This window comes from Mytilus galloprovincialis, chromosome 5 (genome assembly GCF_965363235.1).
Source record: "Mytilus galloprovincialis chromosome 5, xbMytGall1.hap1.1, whole genome shotgun sequence".
Classification (NCBI taxonomy): Eukaryota; Metazoa; Mollusca; class Bivalvia; order Mytilida; family Mytilidae; genus Mytilus; species Mytilus galloprovincialis.
In genome coordinates this window covers 61,302,744-61,327,808 of record NC_134842.1, presented here as the reverse complement: position 1 = coordinate 61,327,808, position 25,065 = coordinate 61,302,744, and the positions used below count along the sequence as shown (strand labels likewise).

The following is a 25,065-nucleotide window of genomic DNA, read 5'->3' as shown; positions in this document are numbered from 1 at the left end:
GGCCAAAACAAGCATTTTTCTACTTTCAGGTTAATAACTTGTGTATGAGTATTTCAATTGCTCTGAAATTGTACAACAATATTTTTAATACCACAAGTAGAAGGTTTGGAGTTATCTTGGGGGTTATGGTGCCAACAGTTTAGGAATTAAGGACCAAAAAGAGGCCAAAAACAAGCATATTTGTAGTTTCTGGAAAATAACTTGTGTGTAAGTTTATGGATCTCTCTGACATTGTACCACAAGGTTCCATATCACAAAAAGAAGGCTGGGATTGAGTTTGGGGGTAATTGCCTAATTCATGCAGGAATAAGGGGCCAAAAAAATCCAAAAACAAGCATTTTTCTATTTTCAAGACAATAACTTGTGTTTGAAAGTTTGGATCTCTCTGAAATTGTACTTCAAGGTTCCATACTACAAAGGAAAGGCTGGGATTCAGTGTGGAGATAATTGCTCCAAGGGGGATTCAAAACTTTGGGGGCGGGGGGTTCTAAATATTTAAATTTTAAGGGGTTCAAATTCTTTTATCAAAATTTTTTCAAACTTTCAACAAGAATCTTTAATTGCACAGTATTGTGCAATAGATTTGTAAGACCTTGACATTTATATTGTGTCAGAAACCTATACTATATCAAGAATTTGATCACAATCCAAATTCAGGCATTATCAAGCTTGAATATTGTCAATTTGTGTCCAAATTTGCCAGTACTGTTCAGGGTTTAACATCTGCGTATCAGGCTGCGCTTAGCGGAGCAATTTATTAAATCATATATAGAAAAAATCAAAATGCGAATATAACCCTGTCACATTAATCTCAATATTAAAAACATTGCAATAATTTCTGAATTTACAGTATCTATTTTCACTGAACTGGTACACACTTTTGTTTAGGAGTCAGCCGAAGCCCATCTTCTTTTGCAGGATTTTCTCTCTGGGTTGAAGACCCTTGGGTGGCCACAGGCTGTTTGTCACATTCCCAATTTCTATTCTCAATTTTATGTTTGTTTGGCAGGCTTCATCACATCTTCGCTAGCCAAGGGTTACGATCCACTCCCGCTCTCTTCACCCTTGGCAGATTGAGCCAACATTTGGGATGTCAATGTTGCGCCATCTATCGGAAGATTAAAGTCACGTCTATTCCGAATACATTATTCTTTACCAATGGTAGCACATGAACTCTTCAATTAGGAGGTAAAAACACGGTAGCGTCTAGAGTCTACCCACTTGGTAAGGCCGGAAACGAAAACATACGTCAACATTCATGCGTGTGTGCATGAAACATACACAGGAACTTCTATTAGTTGAAATAAAACATTCAAGTTGTCACTAAATTTAGTCGTGTGTTTAGTGATGTAAAGATTTGTTGCACCATAAACACGTGGCAAATGTTTACAAACACTTTCTACATTTACACGTGATCATGTTATAGGCGCTTTTTGATTGGATGCAGCGAGTTTCTACTGCAACCAATAAAAATCCTTACCTTAAGTCTCCGAAATATTATCTCAATCCGCCAAGGGTGAAGAGAGCGGGAGTGGATCGTAACCCTTGGCTAGCGAAGATGGCTTCATCAAACCTTGAACTCATTTCTTTGGTTTGAAAATAGGGCAGAAAATTTTCATAACTTTTCAGGAGAGGCATATATAATCATTTCATTAATGTTAATAGAAGGTTCAAGTGATAAACATAGTATTCTTACAATTCTAATAGACTTGAATTCCACCTCACCTTTATCCAATTGTACAGCGGAATCTATATCAAAGTTGTATAAAACGGAAAAGGTAGATGTTTTGGAATTTTTATATAACTAAAATTTTGATTTCATTCCAATCCTTTAAAAGTGCTGTCTTTTCTAATAAGAAACAGAATTTAATTTTAATTAAAACCTTCAACATTTACTGTTTTAGGTATATCATGTATATATATATATATAATTTTTATTTATATGTTTAGTTGTCAATAAGTTACCACATGAAAAAACCCAGACCTTTTTACACTACATATACATTCCTGCCAACCTTCCCGTTTTGAGAGGGAGACTCTCGCTCAAAAGGTGAAAATCGGGAAATCTCCTGCTTGCCGGTACCCTCCCACACTGGAAAAAAAAATCTCCCGCTTTTGGATATTTCAATCTTGAATGACAAGTCAACATTAATTACGTATTTGTATCACTGATGACAGTGTTAAACCTTTTTTTTCTTGGAACTCGCCAAATTGGCGAGCAGATTTTCTAGAGTGTCTAAAATGTTTAACGCCATCTTATTCAGATTTAATTGTATGGATTTAACATTTTTAGAAATAGCTCTAAAGTTGTTACTGTTACCGCAATTAATGCATTTTTAATATTTATGCTATGAGAAAAACAAATATTGTTCTGCTATGTACACTGTAAAGATTATTTGCTGATTTTTTCCTACCTTTAATGTTTTTCAAAAGCTGGATTAATATGCAATGTACAACCTTAAGATTGTTTTTGTTTACTTTTCATTTAAAAACTAAATTGATAATTAATATCTTATTTTTCCATTGATTCTGCTCGTTTAAATATTCATTATAATTATAATTTAGTTTTTGGAAAGATTGGAACTTGTTCTAATAAAATTAACGGTACCAATTTTCTTGCACCAGATGCGCATTTCGACAATACATGTCTCTTCAGTGATGCTTGTGGCCAAAATATTTGAAATCCAAAGCTTATATAAAAGATGAAGAGCTATAATCCAAAAGGTCCAAAAAGTATAGCCAAATCCGTGAAAGGAATCAGAGCTTTGCATGAGGGAGATACATTCCTTAATTTATAATAATTTCTAATATTTTGTAACAGCAAATTTTAATAACACAAAAAATCCGTATGTTCATGCCAGTACCGAAGTACTGGCTACTGGGCTGGTGATACCCTCGGGGACTAATAGTCCACCAGCAGAGGCATCGACCCAGTGGTAGTAATAAAATTAACGGTACCAATTTTCTTGCACCAGATGCGCATTTCGACAATACATGTCTCTTCAGTGATGCTCGTGGCTAAAATATTTGAAATCCAAAGATTATATAAAAGACGAAGAGCTATAATCCAAAAGGTCCAAAAAGTATAGCCAAATCCGTGAAAGGAATCAGAGCTTTGCATGAGGGAGATACATTCCTTAATTTATAATAATTTCTAATATTTTGTAACAGCAAATTTCAATAACACAAAAAATCCGTATGTTCATGCCAGTACCGAAGTACTGGTTACTGGGCTGGTGATACCCTCGGGGACTAATAGTCCACCAGCAGAGGCATCGACCCAGTGGTAGTAATAAAATTAACGGTACCAATTTTCTTGCACCAGATGCGTATTTCGACAATACATGTCTCTTCAGTGATGCTCGTGGCCAAAATATTTGAAATCCAAAGCTTATATAAAAGATGAAGAGCTATAATCCAAAAGGTCCAAAAAGTATAGCCAAATCTGTGAAAGGAATCAGAGCTTTGCATGAGGGAGATACATTCCTTAATTTATAATAATTAAATTTTGTAACAGCAAATTTTAATAACACAAAAAATCCGTATGTTCATGCCAGTACCGAAGTACTGGCTACTGGGCTGGTGATACCCTCGGGGACTAATAGTCCACCAGCAGAGGCAAACTTAAAGTTTTTATCTTGGAATATAAATAGTGGTTTTGAAGAAAAAATTAAAGATGAGAAATTTAAGAATTTAATTTGTACTTATGATATTGTGTTTTTCCCAGAATGTTGGATCAATAATACATGTTATATTGAAATTGATGATTTTGTGTGTAAATCTATATCTTTTTCTAGAAAAAAACTATAAACAAGGGTGTGGTATGTATGTAATGATAAGAAAAATATTATTATAGGATTAAACACATTTTTTCTAGAGGATATTGATGTGTAAACCGGGGCGATTAACTCACAAACTGAATAAAAGTCCGAAGGACTTTTATGTTGAGTTTGTGAGTAAGAGCCCCGGTTTACACATCAATAACCTCTAGAAGAAATGTGTTTCATCCTTATAATTCTTCAACCAAACATTTGTGATATTTAATAAACATTTTTTGGTTGATGGCTACTATAAACATTTACCATCAAAAGCACATTGGCAAGTCGTAACTAAGGAGTACGCCGCCATCTTGACTTTCTAAAAACCATAACTGTCCGATGAATACAACGGAATCTTAAATGAAATAGCACCTACCTCAAAAACTTTATTTTAATTAAATGTTATCGAATTTGAAGCGTACACGTAACGAAATAATCTTTCCCTCATAATTTCCATTCGTATGACGTCGTTGTTTTGCCATGACATAAATTCGCCAAATCCTTCATAAAATTTCTCGGAATTTTTTCAAATTTTATTTTTATACATTTTCGAAGCTTAAGTGCATTAAATTTATTTCTTTTTTTTTTTGTTATATATGCACTAGAATAGTCACAACTGTTATGGAATACATACATATACATATTACATATTGACCGTTATGGAATAACCGTATCACAAATGATATCGGATATGTTCCTTACGTCGTAACTACAATCCCCTTCCCTTTCCTGAATGTGACCTACCGAATTAGACTATTTACCGGATTTGTTATCACATAAGCAACACGACGGGTGCCGCATGTGGAGCAGGATCTGCTTACCCTTCCGGAGCACCTGAGATCACCCCTAGTTTTTTGGTGGGGTTCGTGTTGTTTATTCTTTAGTTTTCTATGTTGTATCGTGTGTGCTGTTGTTTGTTTGTCTTTTTCATTTTTAGCCATGGCGTTGTCAGTTTGTTTTAGATTTACGAGTTTGACTGTCCCTTTGGTATCTTTCGTCCCTCTTTTATGCAATTGTTTTTAAATTTCTATTTGCTAAAAATCCAGGGATCACTGCAAGCTTAATTGTGTATCGCGCATGAATAGATTACAAAAGTAGTTTCGGAAACATGATTTATCGAAGTGTAAACTTAGAGAAAATTTCTAATTGACAAATCCAATTCAAGTATTTATAGATATGCAAATCATATAAGAATTATCACCCTATGTTAAAATAATTGACATTTCATATGAGACATTGATTTGGATAAGGATAGCTAAAGAACTGACTGGATGTGAAAGTGACTATTCAAATCTGTATATACCATCACAGAACTCATCCTTTTATAGGATTCATAATTGTGATTTATTTTATGAGCTTGAGTCTCAAATGATACATTACTCAGCTGAATGTCCAAATATTTTTGTTATTGGTGATTTAAATGCTAGAACAGCTAATATGAATGATTATGTACAAAATGATAAATTACATGATAGTACTTTAGATAGGGTTGGTGATCTGTTTACATATGTTGCTGATGAGGCTTTGTCTTGCCGTAATAACCCAGATGCAGAAACCAACGACTATGGAACAAAACTACTTGATTTGTGTAAGAGCAGTGGACTTAGAATTATAAATGAGCGCCACCCTGATGGACTTTCAAATGATTTTACATATAGTGGTCCAAGAGGTATGACTGTGATCGGCTACTTGTTAGCTAAGCCAATTAACATTGAAAAAGTTTTAAAATTTATTACAAGTAATTTTACAAAATACAGTGACCATGCTCCCATACATGTTCAATTTAAAACTATCTTTACTATGCAGTGCAATGATATAAATTCAAATTTAATGGATTGTGAAGAAACTAAATTTTTCAAATGGAATAAAGAATTTAGAGACTTATGCTATAATGCCCTACTAGTTAATGCTGATGATTTAAGTTCAACGATAGCTAATATGGACATAGCGTCTCAGGATGGTATGGACTTGTGCATACATAACTTCACTCAGTGCTTAACAAATGTGACAGCTCCTTTTTTCAAACAAATGCCAAAAGTAAAAGCGAAATTAAAGCGAAATTCCCAAAATCAGAGAGTAAATACTGATAAATCATGGTTTGACCAGAAGTGTAAAGAGCTATATGCCAATTATTGTAAAAAAAATACATACTTTTAATGGTAAAAAAAAACATTTAATAGTTATATAGATTTGAACAGTGCCAACAAAGCTTACAAGAAGTATGAATGCAAGCTCAAACGTAGTTGTATATGTTGTGTAAACTAAAGAAAGACAATCCAAGAAAATTTTATTCATTATTTAGGGAAAAAAATCAGAGGAAATGTAATTTAAACATTACTGACTTTTTTTAATATTTCAAAGAACTTTTATCAAGTGCGCCGAATAGCAATAAGAGACCCGAAGTGATTAATAATGAATGTGTTTTTGATGAACTAGATACAGATATTACTGCTGATGAGATTATAAAGGCAATTTATGAACTTAAATGGACAAAAACCATGGTCCAGACTGTTTGCTGAATGAATTTTTCATTGAATACAAGGATTTTATTATAACACATTTATGTACTATTTTTACCGCCGTATTGATTAGTGGATATTTCCCGTCATCATGGTCAGATGCTATCCTGGTATCAATTTTCAAATCAGGTGATGCTAATGATTCAGCAAACTATCGTGGCATAAGCCTTGTCAGCAATCTAGGTAAAATTTTCACCACAATACTCAATAAAAGATTGTTAAATTGGGCAACTGTCAATGATATATTATCTGATGCACAGTTTGGTTTTCGAAACGGTTAAAGTGCAGTTGATGCTGTTTTTTGTTTATACTCTGTAATTCAAAATACACTCTGTAGAAATGTTGAATACTTTGTCAATTTACACAGAAAAATGGGGCTTGTCTGTTAATACAAAAAAAAAAAAAAAAATTGTTGTTTTCAGGAAGGGTGGTATTGTACGGCCTAATGAGACATGGGTCTATAACGGTCAAACAATGGACATTGTGGAACAATTTTGTTATTTAGTTGTATTAATACCGTATAATTGTAAATTTGGTAATACACAGAAACATTGTGCAAAACAAGGTAGAAAAGCTATGTTCAGTATGAGAAGAACTACATCATCATTATGTTTGAATGTATTTACAATGCTTAGTCTTTTTGATACTTATGTTAGTAGCATATCAATGTATGGGTGTGAAATGTGGGGAGTACACAAATCTCCTATGATAGAAAAGGTCCATTTGGACTACTGCAAAATGTTATTAAGTGTCAAAAGAACGACCTCAAATGTGATGGTCTATTTTGAATTAGGTAGATTTCCACTGCAGTATGAGCGTAATTATAGAATATTTAAATTTTGGTTCAAAATTTTAATTAGTGACAATTGTATATTAAGGTCTTGTTATAAAGAACTTGTGTTAAGTTGTTCAAAATGTATGAATAGGGCAACATATGTTGAAAGATTGATATATAGTCTTGGTATGAATAATTTGTGGGATAATCAGTGGTTGTTAAATGTAGACAGCTCATATTTACCTTTGATAAGACAGCGTTTGTTTGTTCAAGCTAACCAAGAGTTACAATTTTTATTAGATTTTTCTTCAAAGTGCAGATTATATAAGTATATTGTAACAAATGTAGTTTTGCAATTTTATTTACAGAAATGCATTCCTGTACTTTTTCGTAAATGTATAACAAGGATTCGCTTGTCTTCACATAACTTTTGTATTGAAACTGGACATTATGTTGGTACTAATAGAAATGAAGGAAATTGTATTTTTTTTTGTGATTTAGGAGTAATAGAGGATGAATTTCATTTTATCCTTCAATGTAGTAGATATACTGATTTGCGAAAAAAAATAAAAAAAAAAATATTACTGGTCTAGGCCATCAACAGGTGAAAACACAAAACAGCTTTGTCACTTGGGAAAATTTATACATTTCACTTTTAAATTAAGAAACAGTTTATTGTAATAAAAGATAACTTGTGTTGATGAAACTTCTGACGTCGCCTATTGTTTATTATGCATATTGTTTATATTGTTTGTAATATGCCATATGTATACACTGTACATTTACTTGATTATACTGATGAACCGTAAGGCTCAAAGTTAATAAAGAATTTGAACTTGAATTTGAGTATTGATACCATACTTTATGATTGACAACTGTCATTATCATCAAACAATCAGGGACAAGGTGGACCTTTAATTACAATGCCCCCACCTCCTAAACTATCAATCAAATTGACATCATTACTTATCAACCTCAGTCTTACATAATTATACAAACCTTACAATATACATCCTAATATACAAATATCAGTGAATACTTCACCTCATAGTTGAATACACAAATGTTTATATTAGATGTTTGATATACAAGGAAGATTGATGTATTGCCTATTACTTCTATTCAACGTTACATAAAGTGATTCTGTAAATTATGTCTGAAAGATAAATGATAAATTAAGGATTAACAAGATCTTAATGAAAAATAAAATATAATAAAATATGAATATTATGCTTGCAACAGTTTAAAAATTTAAAACTTTTAATTATAACAAACTATTTTTTATTAGTTTATTCCCCATCAATCATTATGTCTATTTTAGTCATTTGAATTTTTATAAGAAGTGAATATATATATTTTTGCAATCAAGAAAAAATACACATTTCAATAAAAAAAAGTTTTTAATTTGTTTACATTGAAAAAGTACATTTTCAATGCCCTGTCCTGAAAAATACTTTATAAATTGATCAAAAGGCACTCTACAACTTTTAATCTTCAATGTCATATATCCTATGCTTTAACTTACAAACTGCCCCAAAACAACATTTTTAGATTATTATTGTTGACACTTTTAAAGTTCTTAGCTGTTGGTCTAGATCTTATGTCTTACAATGATAATTGGTAGAAGAATTTTCAGTAATCGTGCTTTATTGTTCTTTGTCCCCACCATACCTTAATTTGAAATTATTCAAACTACTCTTTCAATCTTTCCATGAGTGATTTCCATCACTTTGATTATTTACAGTTTATAAGAAAAATACTCTTGCTTCAATCTTCACTACGTATTTTACATTGCCAAAAGGAAAGTGAAAGTAAATTTGTCTATCTATAATACACAGTTTGATTGGTTTAAGTTTTTCATACAACTGCCATCTAGCCAATCAGAACACATGTAACATAATATGTATCATCTGGGTCCCTGTTTAAACAGAAGTCAAGATTTTGCGGGGAAATATCAAATTTTTAGAATTAAAATTTAGTTTTGTAAATTAAATACTCACCTTCATAAACTTAGATATCAGTCCACTCGCTGCATTATTCAACCGGAAACCAGCGGAGTCCTAAATCTTCATCATTTATTCCTTAAAATGCTAGGCACTAAGGGGATAAAGGGGAGGGGGAGGGACCTCTGATTTATGAAGGTGAATATTTAATTTACAAAACTAAATTTTAATTCTAAAAATTTGATTTTTTTTACATTCAATGCCTCACCTTCATATTTTTAGAAAACAGAATTTAACGAAGTGCTGAATCCCCATCACTAGGAGGAGGAAAAACAACCTGTTGAGCAGCAACTAGAGGCCCTAAAGAATAGAGATTTTCACAATGAAGAGGCATGGAACGTAAATAATGGTTATAAAAGGCACTATCAGACCTCCAAAAACCAGCTGACATGATTTCCGACATAGAGGAGGAATTAAAAATGTTCCAAGAAGAGGCTGAAGCTCTAACTTCATGTGCTTTAACTTGAGGTTTAACTAAAACTTCAGAAGAAGCAGACTTATAAGCCAAAATGACAGTATTGCAAATCCAGGTAGAAATGGTTTTAGCAGAAATGTCAGAAATTCCTTTTTTAATAGGAATGAACAACCTAGAAGAACCAGCAGATCTTAATTTAGCTGAAGAAGCTAGGTAAACAAGCAATACTTTCACTGAACACAAAACCTGATTATCCGCCGTGGAAGGTAACGCAGGAATAGTAATTAAACCAGAACCTTTATCAGGTAACTTGTTCTTTGCTAAAAGAAGATGGATCAGTGAGAAGAGTAACTGAAGACTTATCAGCCGCAAAACGCAGACAAGACTCAGAAATTGACAAGTCATGAATCTCACTCCTTCTGCGACCAGTAGCCAAAGCTATCAGAAAACAACATTTATAAGATAAAAATTTCAAGGAGGCTGAATGTAAAGGTTCAAAAGGCGGGAACTGAAGAACCTTCAAAACTAAACCCGAGTCCAAAGAAGGAACCAAACGCCTCTGACGGGGTCTATTAAGGCAAAAGTTTTTTTTTTATCAACAAAGACAAAAACTCATTGTCACCAAAATCAGAGCCTCCTGAAAGTGATATTGTTCTGGCTATGGCAGATCTATATCCCTTTATAGAAGAAGGAGAATAACCATTTTCTTCAAAAAGATGAAGGAAAAAATCCGTAACTGTTGGACAGTAACTGTGATAGGATCAATCTGTTTCGACAGACACCAAGTACAGAAAATTGACCATTTGGAGTCATACACTGCTCCTGTAGATTGTCTGACTAATCCTGAGATACGCTTGGTTGCTCCCTCAGAAAAAGCCTCCCTTTCTGAGGGAAGTACTGACAGCAACCAAGCGTGCAGATGGAGATTCTCTAGACACTGATGAAGTTTTCTTCCTTTGAATTGAGACAGTAGATCCTCTCTTAGAGGTAGACGAAGAGGCTTCGCACAACACAGAAGTAGTAGTTCTGGGAACCAAGACTGTCTTGGCCAAGCCGGAGCAATAAGAATGGTCTTGCAAAGATCCCTCTGAATCTTGTGCAAGATCTTTGGAAGAAGACGATAAGGAGGGAACATGTAACTGAACATTCCCTTCCAAGATAGGGTCATAGCATCTACTGCCAGGCTTTCTCGTCTGGAATGGGAGAAACGTAAGTCTCCAACTTGTGATTCAGACTGGTGGCAAAAAGATCTATATGAAGACGATCCCAACAAAGAATGATCTCCTGAAACACTGATGTATGAATTTCCCATTCTGTGTTCACTGGAACACGGAAACGGGAGAGAGCATCCGCCAGAAGATTTTGACTGCCTGGAACATGTCTTACTGACAGAATTATATCGAGACTGTGACACAGAAGAAGAATTTTCTTGCTCAGATGATACAGAGAAAAGTAATGGGTCCCTCCTTGATTCTGAAGATAAGCCACTACTGTGGAGTTGTCCGTGGCAACCAGTAGTGACTGATCCTGAATCACAGCCTGAAACTGACGGAGAGAAAGGAACACAGCTCTCATTTTCTAGCAGATTGATGTGTTCCTCCAACTGAGCACCTGATCAAAGTCCTGATGCTGTCCTGCTCTCCAGATAAGCTCCCTAACCCATCAGACTTGCATCTGTGAACAGAGTTAGGCTGGGGTCTGGAGGATCCAACAAAACTCCCTTCCGAAGATGTTTTTCCTAAAGCCACCATTGAAGATGAGGTAAGAACCGAGGAAGAATTGGAGCAGGTGGCTCCCACAACTGAGAAATTGGGTGCCAAAACTCCGACAGATACCACTGGATTGGACGAATGTGAAGACGTCCTAGTGGAATGACGTCCATGATCGAAATCAAGAAACCCACCAGCTGAAGCAATTGACGAGCTGGGACAGATGAAAACTGAGTCAGAGCATTGACTAACTGACGTACCTTGACTACCTTCTCTTCTGGAGGAACCACTATACCCAAATCTGTCCGAAAATGTTCTCCCGGGAAATTGAAACTCTGACTGGGAATTATCTCTGATTTTTCCCATGAAATCAAAAAAGCAAGTCTCAGGAGTAAAAGGATAGACAAATTGGTGTGTTCCTCCAAAAGAGATCGGCAATGATTCTTGATCAGAGAATCGTCTAGGTAGGAATGAATGAGTACTGCCTGAGTATGAAGATAAGACACCACCGTCTGAAAATTCCTGGTTAAAAACTAGGGGTGCAATAGCCAGGCCAAAAGGCATAGCCTTGAAACTGTAAACCTTGTCTGACCAAACCAGTCTCAGGAAATGACGAAACTTGTGAGAAATTGGGATGTGAAAATAGGCATCCATCAAATGTAGAGAGGTTGTCCCAGTTCCTAGATGAATAGTCGACCTGATAGACCTGTTGGTCTCCATTTTGAAATGTGGGACCACAAGATACTGATTGAGAACAGAAAGATCTAGAACTGGTCTCATTTTCCCGTTCTTCTTTGGAAACCAAGAACAGCCGGGAATAAAACCCTAGATGAAAAGGAGGATTGACCTCCTCCAACACACTCTTCTGAATAAGAATGTTCAGTTCGTCTTGTAACAATTGATTCTTTTGAGATTCCTTTGTCACTGACAGATTGATTGGAACATGAGAAAGAGGAGGCTGTTCCAGAAACTGAAGTTCCAATCACCTCCGTAAAATCGAAAGTACCCACTTGTCTGAAGTTATCAGAGCCCATTGATCTAGAACGTGGGACAGCCTGTCCCCCACTGGAAGTTGAGGAAGAGAAGAAGTATAGTTTTCCTCTTCCAGTGGGGAACGATTCAACGGAGGGGACAAAACATCACTTACCCTGCTTCTTTCCCTTAACAACTTTAGCTTTCTTCCCACTAGAATAGTTGGGACGAGAAAAAGCTGATCTCTTCGTAGGCTGTGAAGAAGAAGAGGTAGAAGCCTTGGGTTAATGAGAAGAAGAAGGATTGTTAACTCTTGTCTACCTGAAGCAGCATAGACCTCAAGTCTGAAAATTCCTCCCCTTTGTCCTTTAAAAGAGACCCAGCTGCTGACAAAAAGTGCTCAGCTGTCTCAAGAACAAAAGTCAAACACCTCAGATTATTCTCTGACTTGACATAACGAGCTTGAGAAAGTCTGAGGCCATCCAAAGGTTTCGAACCAAGTAAACTAGAAAAAGCCCTGTCACAATTAGGAGCCGACATACCCAAAGGAAGATCCATAGATCTCAAAGTCCTTAGATCTACATCTCCCTGGGTAAGAGGCAGGTCCGAAACCAGAGAACTTACTACCACCAGTTTTGCTAGTGTTAGCAAGATTCTCAGCCAGAGAAGAGTTTACAAAAGACAAAGCAGTTGTAAAGTGCCTCGACTCTGGAAAAGAATAATACCCCTTAGACTCTGGCTTGACTATACCTGAGCAAGCCATGAAATCCGAAGGAGTAGAAGACACCCTAGGTGGAGACGACATGGGCATATCTGACATATCCCTGCGAATCGAGTAGACCAGACTCCTAAGGCAATCCGAGTTGCCTGAAGAAGGCTCCTTAGGAATGAAAGCATCTCCCTCTGTGCTTACTACACTGTCAACATCTGAAATACCATCTTGGTCATCCAAAAAGTTACCTTCCTGACTTCTAGGAGCCAAAGAGAGCGAGTCGTCTTCCAACAACTGTCTAGGAGGTCTGGGAGGGTTATGTGCAGGATCCTGAGACAGACCCCTAGACTCCATCAGATCAAGCCTGTTACCAAACTCCAAGAACTTAGCATTAACAGTAGCTTGAATCTTGTGTATGGACGTGGTAAGACTCCTCATCTCATCCTTAAAAGAGGATGACTCTGAAGAGGGTCTACCACCAAACCCCTGACCAGACCAAACTGATTGAGCCGAATAATGGTCAACGGGCTGGGGATAAGGCGGCAAGTTGGGCATACCCATAGGCATGGGAGGATAGGCAAAATTTATGGGCCACCTAGTCCTGGAAAAGGGGTCACTCCTGATACCAGCTGGTAGAGTCTCCTGCCTGCTTGTCGTGCAAGACACAGGAGACGTTGGTATCTCTGCAGGCCTAGTAACGGTATGTGATACCCTGCTAGGCCTAGATAGCTTCAACTGACTGGCACCAGGAGTGAACGGCAAAGTCCTGACAGGAACAGCTTCTGAGTCCTGTTCCATACCAACACCTGAAACACCTGGAAATTCCAAACTTCTATCCCAAAAGTCATCAGAATGGGTGGCCGAACGTCAAGGGGACAACAAATCACTGTTGGAAGTGTGTATTTGACTGTCACTTACCTCTTGGGTAGCCGAAGCTGGAATTTTATCCATAATATTCAGATAAAATGATGATAAATTTATCTAAACATACTTATAATAAACAAAAAATATAAATTTAAGTTTCTATATAAATAAATAAACAACTTGTGGGCAAAAAATAAACTTTTCCCTCCTCCACAAAAGCGTGCAGCATGCGTTGATGAACCGGAAAAATGATGAAGGTTTAGGACGCACATGTGTCAGGTGGGAGATGTTGTCACGGGGTCATGGTTCTTTTTCTGGCTGGTTTCCGGTTGAATAATGCAGCGAGTGGACTGATATCTAAATTTATGAAGGTGAGGTATTTAATGTAATAAAATGTTTTCGTTACGATCTTTTTGATGGCTTGATTCAAAGTCGCCACAGAAGAGCTACTCGCCACTAGGGCTAGTTCTATTGTTCTATTCTTACTCGCATTTGGGGATTTGGCGAGCGGAGGTTTCACACAATGTGATGAGGGTTGATGTTACCTGCAAATCACAGACCATGTTAAATAAAATGGCTTCACTTGACAGCTTGGGTGTCAAACAGTACCAATTAACGATCATTAACAACTTTTGCTTCGGAACACTTCAAAGAAATTCCGAGATACTTCCCCTTTTTAATCCTGTTTTAAGTAACCCTTCTTAAAATAATGTGAATTGATAAAACAATATAAATTAAATACAAATTAAATAAAGAATAAAAAAAGGATGGCAATTATATGATTTTGTGTGCCTTAGGACAAAAAAAGTATTTATATTTTAAAAATCACTTAAAAGAATTATACTTCTATTCAATGTTTGAATTAAAATTCATAAGAAAGGTATTGAACATTTAATTTTGAGTTGCATACTTCAAACGCGCCACATTTTGTTTATATGGTTAAATACTTGAAACAGAAATAATACTTCAAATCTGTATATATGTAATACAAATGGGAAAGAAGATTTTAGAGAAAGGAACCAACATCACCATATTTAAGGAAATTAAGTATATTTAGTAACACATATATGTGTTTTGTAGATAGATAAATAAAAAGGTCATACATTTCAGTTGAAAATGTCGTTCGCGCAAAATCTCTCCCTCAGCTGTCATGGCAGTCATAGCTGAGTGGGAGATCTCCCTCTTTGAAGGTTTCAGAGGTTGGCAGGTATGCATGTAGGGGGCATTCAGGTTTATCATTGGACTTCTATTTATTTCCAATCTCTAAATTTAATTTACTTCCACGGAAAAGGACACACCTTTCATACTACACCAAAACACACATCAAGTTCAAATTTCTGAGGCGTTAAGGTTACTTTTACTGTTCTTGAGTTGTGTTCATATTTAAATAGAAAAATTGTCATTTCCACACTGTATCTTTACCCATGAATGCCTCAACTAAATGTTATCTATGATGAGTTTATTATTAAACTTATACACAATGCTTAATACACATGTTAATAAATGTCTACTTGTATAAATAAAATATTGTTTTATATTTGTATATAAAAAAGTATACATGGCAGCATTAACAAAATAAAAACCTAGAAAGGAGAGAACAAGTTTTTGGAAAATACCTTTACAAGAGGCAGTCATTCTTCAAGTTCTATCTATTAGAAACATAAGATGATTTACGGTAACATTGAGATTAGGAAGCTGGGACATAATGAAAATTGAAAAATCTGACTGTAGAGTCAGAAGTAAAATAAAATATTGAAATTATCTTATCAGAAAAGATGATATTGACATTGACTGCACTCACAACAAATAGACAATCAGCATTTTTAGTACCATTATAACAATTCTTCTAAAGAATTGAAAACAGATTTTGTAAGTTGTAAGCTAACAAATTAGAGATGTTACCGCATAGTTGGCATTATTTAAAATATTCTAAATCCAAATCTTTACAATCAATGTGGATTTATAAATTGCATTAAAAAATCAGTAATGTTATCTTTAAGATCTATAGTTAGACATTTGAACTAGATGTTAAGGATAATCAAGAAAAAAAGTGGAATATGTGTATTATCAGTCACCGGTGTCAACGTGATGATCGTAACTGCAATTAGATTATCCCAATATGGCGGACGCAAATTCAGGTAAATTTTATATTGCCAATTTCTCCCCTTTAACAACTTACTTTCAGATTTTTATCATGTCAGGAAACATCTATATAAGCATAGTCATTGAATATTCTTCTGTGAAATGATGGAAAATCAACTAGAGGAACGAAAATCGTGATACAAAAAAAAAACCGATGATGATCGTAACTTCTTTTTATTTTTATCAACGATGATCGTAACTGTTACTTAAGATGATCGTAACTGTCTGTTCCAGCGAGGCATTTTTTTTGATAAAAACAGTTGTCTGGTATACGAAAATGGTACCTAATCAGCTATAATCAGCTGGAAAACTGTGCAAATAATAAGGGACGATCACTGCAGGGGAAGGTAACATCTATTGATTGTTATACGGGTAAGTGTGCAGATAATGATTCAAATTTTGTGAGATTCAGTAATTTTAAAATCTAATTCTATATTGAAAGGCCTGGTAATTAACAACTTTGTATTGTTATCATGTATCTTACATATAATATATGGTTTGGTAAAATTTGAGATGTTTCTGTCTGTTGAACAAATTATAAATGTCATTTTTATTGTGGTGGTGTTTAAACACAATATTATATAAATGTGATTCTGTTTTATTACATTATTTTTTTTAAAGTATTGATACCTAATTGCAGTGAATGCTATAAAACAAATTGGTGCATCCCAACACAAAAAAAAAAAGCCAACTGTCTCCTTTTTTTCTGCAACACACACATACCCTTTGTCGGGTCAGTAGAACTGTAAAGCTTCAAGTTCCTGCTAAATTGGGGGAATTCGGAATTTATAGTTTTCATTAACAGGTACAGTAGTTTTCAAGGGAAAATATAGCATTAAGAAGCGTAATAATATGTGTTGAATAGAAATATAAATAATTTTAAATTAAAAATAAATAATTTATTGAGATTTTGTGGCCAAAAAACTTCTTCGACTTACTTTAATAATAGGTGTCAGATATTCATAAGTGATAAAATTTGTCTTGTGTGTACTCTGTAAACCTGAAACTTTTATTGGATCATCCTTGTTTTTCTTTCTTGTTTTTGTCTTTATCACAGAGTAAGAGTAGAAAAATAAAGAATTATCACCGTGAAATTATTTCTTTTAGATACTGTTAATAAAGATATGGAACAGGAGCAGGAGCATAAGTCAATGGATGATGTATTGGTAAGTTTCCTGGGTTTCTAGAAATATTTGCCACTGACGTGAAGTACCTGCAATCATTCAATCAGTTAATAATGATTCAAATTTTGTGAGATTCAGTAATTTTAAAATCTAATTCTATATTGAAAGGCCTGGTAATTAACAACTTTGTATTGTTATCATGTATCTTACATATAATATATGGTTTGGTAAAAATTGAGATGTTTCTGTCTGTTGAACAAATTATAAATGTCATTTTTATTGTGGTGGTGTTTAAACACAATATTATATAAATGTGATTCTGTTTTATTACATTATTTTTTTTAAAGTATTGATACCTAATTGCAGTGAATGCTATAAAACAAATTGGTGCATCCCAACACAAAAAAAAAAGCCAACTGTCTCCTTTTTTTCTGCAACACACACATACCCTTTGTCGGGTCAGTAGAACTGTAAAGCTTCAAGTTCCTGCTAAATTGGGGGAATTCGGAATTTATAGTTTTCATTAACAGGTACAGTAGTTTTCAAGGGAAAATATAGCATTAAGAAGCGTAATAATATGTGTTGAATAGAAATATAAATAATTTTAAATTAAAAATAAAATATTTATTGAGATTTTGTGGCTTATACCTCGAATTTGACATACACAGTCATCTCAGTACCAGAATCTATGACAAAAGAGACGATTTTAATTTTGAAATTATCAATTTCCCCCACCTTAGTAGTAATATACCAACTTCACCTGCATATGAAATATACATTTCCCAACTTATTAGGTATTCAAGAGCTTGCAACTCCTATTCAGACTTTGTAAAACGTCACCAGTGTCTGAGCAGAAAATTGATGAACCAGGGGTATGTCAAAGAACGTCTCGTCCTTTTTCTAAAAAAGTTCATCGGAAGATACCCAGAACTTGTTGATAAATATTCCGTATCAACTTCACAAATAATACAAGATGGTCTTGAAGTATAGATTTTGCGTACTGACGTTTGTTATCATCTTAATTACGTATTATAGTATTCTTTTATATGTCTTTTTTAGATATTCATTTGAAGTGACTCTGTGGTTACGTAAAACCACATACTTTGAACGGCAAAATTATTTCATTTATTGATATTACTTTTACTTAAGGATCTTGAAATACTATGAATGACTAAATTATTTTATTCAATAAGACTTCTTTTTCTGTTTAGTCTGTTTTTTATGATATACATTTGACGTGAAACTGTACTTATGTATCCCGTCATACTTTGAACCACACCATTGTTTTATTTATTATTATTACTTTTACTGTTAAATCTGGTTTTTGTTATATCTACTTTACGTGAGTCTGCATTTATGTATGCCGTCATACGACAAAATTATTTTTATGTCTACCTGTGCGAATTTCAAACGCGCAAGTTTACACCAGTAATGAAAACCTTCTATCATTTATGGGTAGACTTTACATAGATAAATTCAGCCGTATTTGACGTGAAACTGTACTTATGTGTCCCGTCATACTTTGAACCACACCATTATTTTATTTATTATTTTTACTGTAAGTCTGTTTTTTGTTATATCTATTTACGTGAGTCTGCATTTATGTATGCCGTCATACGACAAAATTATTTTTATGTCTACCTGTGCGAATTTCAAACGCGCAATTTTACACCAGTAATGAAAACCTTCTTTCATTTATGGGTAGACTTTACATAGATAAATTCAGCCGTATAAGAAAAGCAAAATGAGAATGTTAAATTTGATGTATGCCTTTTTGTGCTACTTTGTTACATTTGTTGTTTATGTAGTGATATTAAGATGATAACACAATATTGACTGTTGTACCCCTATTTTTGACATTTTTACTCTTTGAGTATGTTTGTTTTGTTCATGCATCGTTGACAATGTAATGGAATTTGATGCGACTGTCATACAAGTGAGAGGTTTAGCTAGCTATAAAACCAGGTTCAATCCACCATTTTCTACATTAGAAAATGCCTGTACCAAGTCAGGAATATGACAGTTGTTATCCATTCGTTTGATGTGTTTGGACTTTTGATTTTGCCTTTTGATTTTTGATTTTCCTTTTTGAATTTTCCTCGGAGTTCAGTATTTTTGTGTTTTTACTTTTTAATGTTTCTCATCATTGATAACTTTAAATATACTTTGATTTGGATGGAAAGTTGTCTCATTAACACTCATACCACAATTTCTGGTTCATATTAAGCAGCTATGAGTGAATTACGCATAACTTGACGAGATTAAAATGTCATTTTGAATTGATTTGTTTCACACAAGTTTTCAAACCCAAAATTCATAGCTTCATGATTGTTGTAAGCTCTTCTTGTTTCTTTAAAATATTTTTGTTTCATATGTTTTATTTTAGGATTAATTCCACCTTATGTAATAATGCTGTATTTTGATTAGAAGAGAACCATGGTATTTTTCACCAATTTCTATATATTGAGATTTTCTTTTCTCTGCCGGGGTATTTGCCATTAGGGAATTCCATATGCCGGGGTATTTGCTAGCAAATACCATGGCAGATGGGAAATACCCTAGCAAATACCAGGGCAGATGGGGAATACCATGTCTAAAAATAACTCAATGAATTATTTCTATTCTAATATGATAAATTCATGGTCATTCTAAATATATGGTTCCAGATGAAATATTTAGGATAAAAGGCATCATTATTAAATTTGGACCGAATGACGTAAAAATTCCGGGAATGACGTCATAAATAAAAATCAACGGAAACGAATTGTTAACCGGTCACATAAAACTGGAATCCACTTGTATTACGCTTCACTGAAACTGATGAACAAAGTGTAATAGTCAGCCGAGAACCAGCTTATTATAAAAAGGGAGATATATATATACAGTCAGTGACTGTACATAAAAAAAAATTAATTATACGGTCAATGCAATTTGACTGCGCGAATAGCACAGCTGCAGTGTATACAAAAATTATACATTCAAGTCAAAATTTCATATGATACCTGATTATAATAAACTTTCTGAGTTGGAACATTCGGTGGAATTAAACAAATATATCATGCTTACAAGGGGTATTTGCCAAAAATACCCCTTGTAAGCATGATATATTTGTATAGAATCTTTGATCAGTCTGAATGGTAAACCTGAATCATTGTGTTTTTTTTTTCATTCATTTTCATTTGTTTTGTTGTTGTAAAGTTCATGCCACTTGTATGAATGTGTTAATTTGTTGTTTAAAGTTATGTTTGATTACGAATTTAATTGATTCATAAGGAAATTTTATTTGATTTGAATATCATTGAAAAAATATATATATATACAATACTTTATACATTACAAATATATTTTAAAATTGCGAGATTACATCATAGATCTAGGGAGACAGTTATTGTTAACTTGAAATTGGTTATTGATTTTCAGATTTTATGTTTTATTTTCTTATATGAATCGGTTACTGTTAATTATGCTCCATTCATCAGATGTAAGTCCTTGTGCTTTATATCCCCTAAAAAAAATTACACCCTTTGCTTTGAAAAGCTTATTAACTGTCATCCAAAAATCGATTGAAACATCATTGTACCGAATAGCACTTACGCTATCTTTCGAATAGAAAGGAGTAGGTCCGGTAAGGACCAATTTTGGCCTCAAATTTCAGGTTCATCTGACGAAAGATTTTGACCACTTTTTAAACACTTAAGTGTCTATTTTATTTGAATTAATTAGTTTATGTGAAAGATTTTAACAGATCTAGTCATTAAAAACGATCGGATTCAAGCTCAAATATGAAAAATCTACCTAATATGCCGAAAAATGTCACTTTTCAGATGGTTTTTGGTAAAAATGAAAGTGGCCGCATCCGTGTTCATCCTCAACCTTTATATATGTTATGTATTATCGTAAAATACAACTTACATTTCAATATTAAGGATGAACACGAATGCGGCCACTTTCGTTTTACACGAAAACCGTCTAAAATTTTACTAAAATGCTAGAATTATGAGGATTTCAGTAATTTAGCATGACTTAATGGTGCTAGTACCGGATATATGTGCATTGTATTGTCAAAAACAGCCCATATTTATGTAGCAGAAGCATTCTACTGTCCAATAAATAACTAAAGGTTTACATTTTAACAATTTTGTAAAACTGCTATATTTTAGGGCCAAAAAGGGGTCTTACTGAACCTACTCCTTTCCTACATCTAAAAGTAAATGCAATGCAATGTTGTCAGTTATTTTCCCGTCACTAATACATTGAAGTAAGGATAGGAAATCATCAAAACGTCCCATATCTTTTAGTATGTTAACAACTCCAGGCAGTAATTTGTAAATTTCAGAATCACCCGTTTGTTCAGTGGCATCAACTGTTGAATTTTCAATTTTGTTTGTTTCCGGTTTGTCAGATTGGGCTCTCCTTTTGTATATCTTTCTTGTTTGGCAGTTAATATAGATTAAATATCCATCATCTAGGTGTAATTTCAGTTGACTAAGTATAATTGAAAAGTGTATAGATTTGTAAGCAATCCTGCCAATATTTTCGTCAAACACACGCTGTCTGATGGTGAATGTTCCAGATTGTGGACGTGTATTTATGGTGTGGACAAGAATTTTATCAGGACAAGTTGAAATGAAGGAACAGTAATAGCACGTTAAGTTTTCATCTGAAAATTAATAATGTAAAGTATAATAAATCGTAAATTATTTTAGATTTGGATAAGTAAGCAATTATAGTTAAAAACACAAAACAAAGTGGAATTTATTCAAACTATTATGAACGCGTTTACCATTAATTTAAGCTTTTCCTTCATTACTACTAAATTCCACAAAAGAAAAAAAATTGTGATAATATTTGCAAATTAACCGGCATATTCCCCCTTATGTCATTTTTCTTTGACAACTTACGGTGGCCAATAACGCTAATTTTTTTCAGTTTGAAAATCTTACTATTTTCAGTAATACCAACATATCGTGACCGCTAAATATAATGATTTATTTACGAAGAAACGGATTGTGAATTTTGAGTTACGATCATCTTTATATTACAACAAGTCCAAGTTACGATCATCACTAGACGCAGTTACGATCATCATCGTGTTTTTTTGTATCACGATTTTCGTTCTACTCTTTGCTTTTCCGTCATTTAGGAAAACACATCCAATTGTAATACTTATAAAGAATTCGATTGACACAAAAAGTATCCGAAAGTAAGTTGTTAAAGTGGAGAAATTGGCAATATAAATTTTTCCTGAATTTTCGTCCGCCATATTGGGGTGATCGTAACTGCAGTTACGATCATCACGTTGACGCCAGTGATCAGTGTTCTCCAAAGATTCTTTGAGAAAAATTTGGGTCTCAAATTTATTTCAAAATTTGGGTTACCCTGATGTTTACTGAAAATTTAATTATTATTTTATCTGACACTGTGCAATTCTATGGAGAACATTGTTAAATGTATTCGTTTAATAAAGAAACTGAATTTTTTTTTATACAGGAATACAAAATGAAAATCTTTCTAATTCCTTTCTTAGCTCACTTGAAAATGCCTCTATCCAGATATTGTCTAAATGGGCATTATGTTTTCTGGTTTGTGCCTCCGTTCATCCGTCTGTTCCGCTTCAGTATGTTCAGGTAAAAGTTTTTGGTCACAGTAGTTTTTGATGAAGTTGAAGTCAAATAAACTTGAAACTTAGTACACATGTTCCCTATAATATGGTCTTTCTAATTTTAATGCCAAATTAGGGTTTTTACCCCAATTTCATGGTCCAATGAACATAGCAAATGATAGTACGATTGGGACATCCCTCTACTATGGACACATTCTAGTTATTCATATTTCTGTCTAACATTTTATAACTCTGGTCTATCATGTTTATAGTACCCTGTCAAGTGTGTAATAGTTGTTATACCAGTGAAAGTACAGGGAAAGAACCAAACAATAATATGATTAGTAGACCTTTACTTTGGGTTTTTTCACCATCAAATGAATCCATTTTGAAAACTATTATTTTTTTATGGTTTTGACAAATGCTTGATGTGTCAATTTATTTTTATTTTTTTATATATACACACATTATGTGTATAAGTTCATTATTTAGATGTCTAGGGTTAAATAAACCTATTTCATAAATTATACATGAATTATACAATATTTACACATAATTTCATAAAGCATTGTCTTAAAAGAAACATGTAGGTCTTCACATTAAAGCCTTCACCTATAAATAATTGATTATTATGATGAAATAAAGGCAATGCCCAATTTCTTTTTCTTGAAGTCAAAATTATCATGTAAATTTCATTCACCATGATTCAGATTGCTATCATATGGCATAGCAAGTTTAATTATCTGGTGCTTGTGTCTGTTTAATATATACTAAGCAAGATTCATATTACATTATATTATGTTTTTGTCCTGAATATATATTTAATTTCCTACTGTATGTTAAACAGACATCCATCTATCCTACTTCCACAATAAAAGAAAAAAAAAATTGACAATGATTGTAACTTCTATTTATTTGATGTAATTTCTATTTATTTGAAGTCAAAATTGACAAATATTGTCCAAAACATCCACAAAGCTATGCATTTAAGCATTTAAATTATGTTTTTATTATAAAAAAATCTTTTAAAATTTTGTTCTTGTATGATTAAAGTTGTTTTCAACTCAACCATATAAGGGGGGATAACTTGTTTATATAAAGGAATGTATAGTGAATTCACATACTTTGTTTTAAATCAAGAAAAAGAATTCTGTTACACCAATTTTATTTTAAATCATATTTCAAAGAACACTTGATCAAATTTTATTTTTAATTTCAAGCATCCAGTTTTTCTTCTATTTACACAAAATTTAAATTTTCATGAACAATCTATTCACAATCTGACCATGATTGCACAACCTGTAAGTTAACAAAAGTCTAAGTTCTGAAACTTATCCCTTTTATTATAGTTTAAAAAAACCATGATATAATCTAAATATTGGCAAAGTATAAAAGATGTTCTATTATTTAAAAATGTTCCTTATCCATGATTTTAGTTCCACAATTGGTAAATTTCATTGTTTTTAAGTCTGTTGATCACATCTTATATTTATCTTATTTTTATTTGTAAATAAATTTTACCATTTATCATTCGTTTTATACTGTGTATACATTGCTTATTTATTTCATTTTACAGTTATAGAGCGTAAAATATTATTTAAATGGATTGGATTTTCGAAGTTGTCTTAAAAAAAATTAATGATACAAGTTTATCAGTGATTGGATTCTGTATTTCAATGTTTTTCATCAAGCAAAAATAAACAATTAGAAGCTTGTTTAATTTTATTAACCTAAAATATTTTAAATATTTGAATTGTATTTTAACCTTATTTTAAATCATTTTCAAAATGAATGTAATTGATACTGCATTTTGGATAACTTTCAATGATTTACCACAATAAACATGATAAATACATAAATATAGTTAATAAGAAATTAAATAGAAATAAGTAAATAAAATATCATAATTTAGATGTAAGTTTTTTAGACAAGTGATTTAATCCATGTAACAATTGGACAGTTTTGTACATAAACATTATACTGAAATCAATTTAAAACCTGAGAATTGGTTAACAAATGTCTGTGTTGAAATGCTACCATATATCTTATTTTTTTGGTAATTTTCTAGAAAAGTCAAAATGTCAAAAGCAATCAGTGTACTTTGTATAGAAGTCAAAATCAAAAGTTCTGTGAAATTTAATAGTTTTGATTGATAACTGCACATGTATTTAGATTTTAACTTTTATTTCCACATTCCCCCTTAATATTTAATCCAAACTATAGTAACATCCCTAGTCCCGACCTTCTGGCATTAAAGTTATTGTTATACCTCAAATGTTAATGGCTTATGCTTCAGATAACCCTAGTCATCTACAACAAGTAAATGTACTATCATATGTAAGATATTTTGGGATAATATCATTACCCATATATTTAGCTATTAGAATTATTTCAAAGGACAGTACCTTTA

The 25,065-nt window shown here is 33.2% G+C and overlaps 1 protein-coding gene across 1 annotated transcript in view; it reads left to right on the top strand.

Annotated features, from left to right (window-relative positions):
- The window catches only part of LOC143074098 (uncharacterized), a 118,979-nt gene that overhangs the window by 59,095 nt on the left and 34,819 nt on the right, over positions 1-25,065 (top strand). The window lies entirely within an intron of this gene.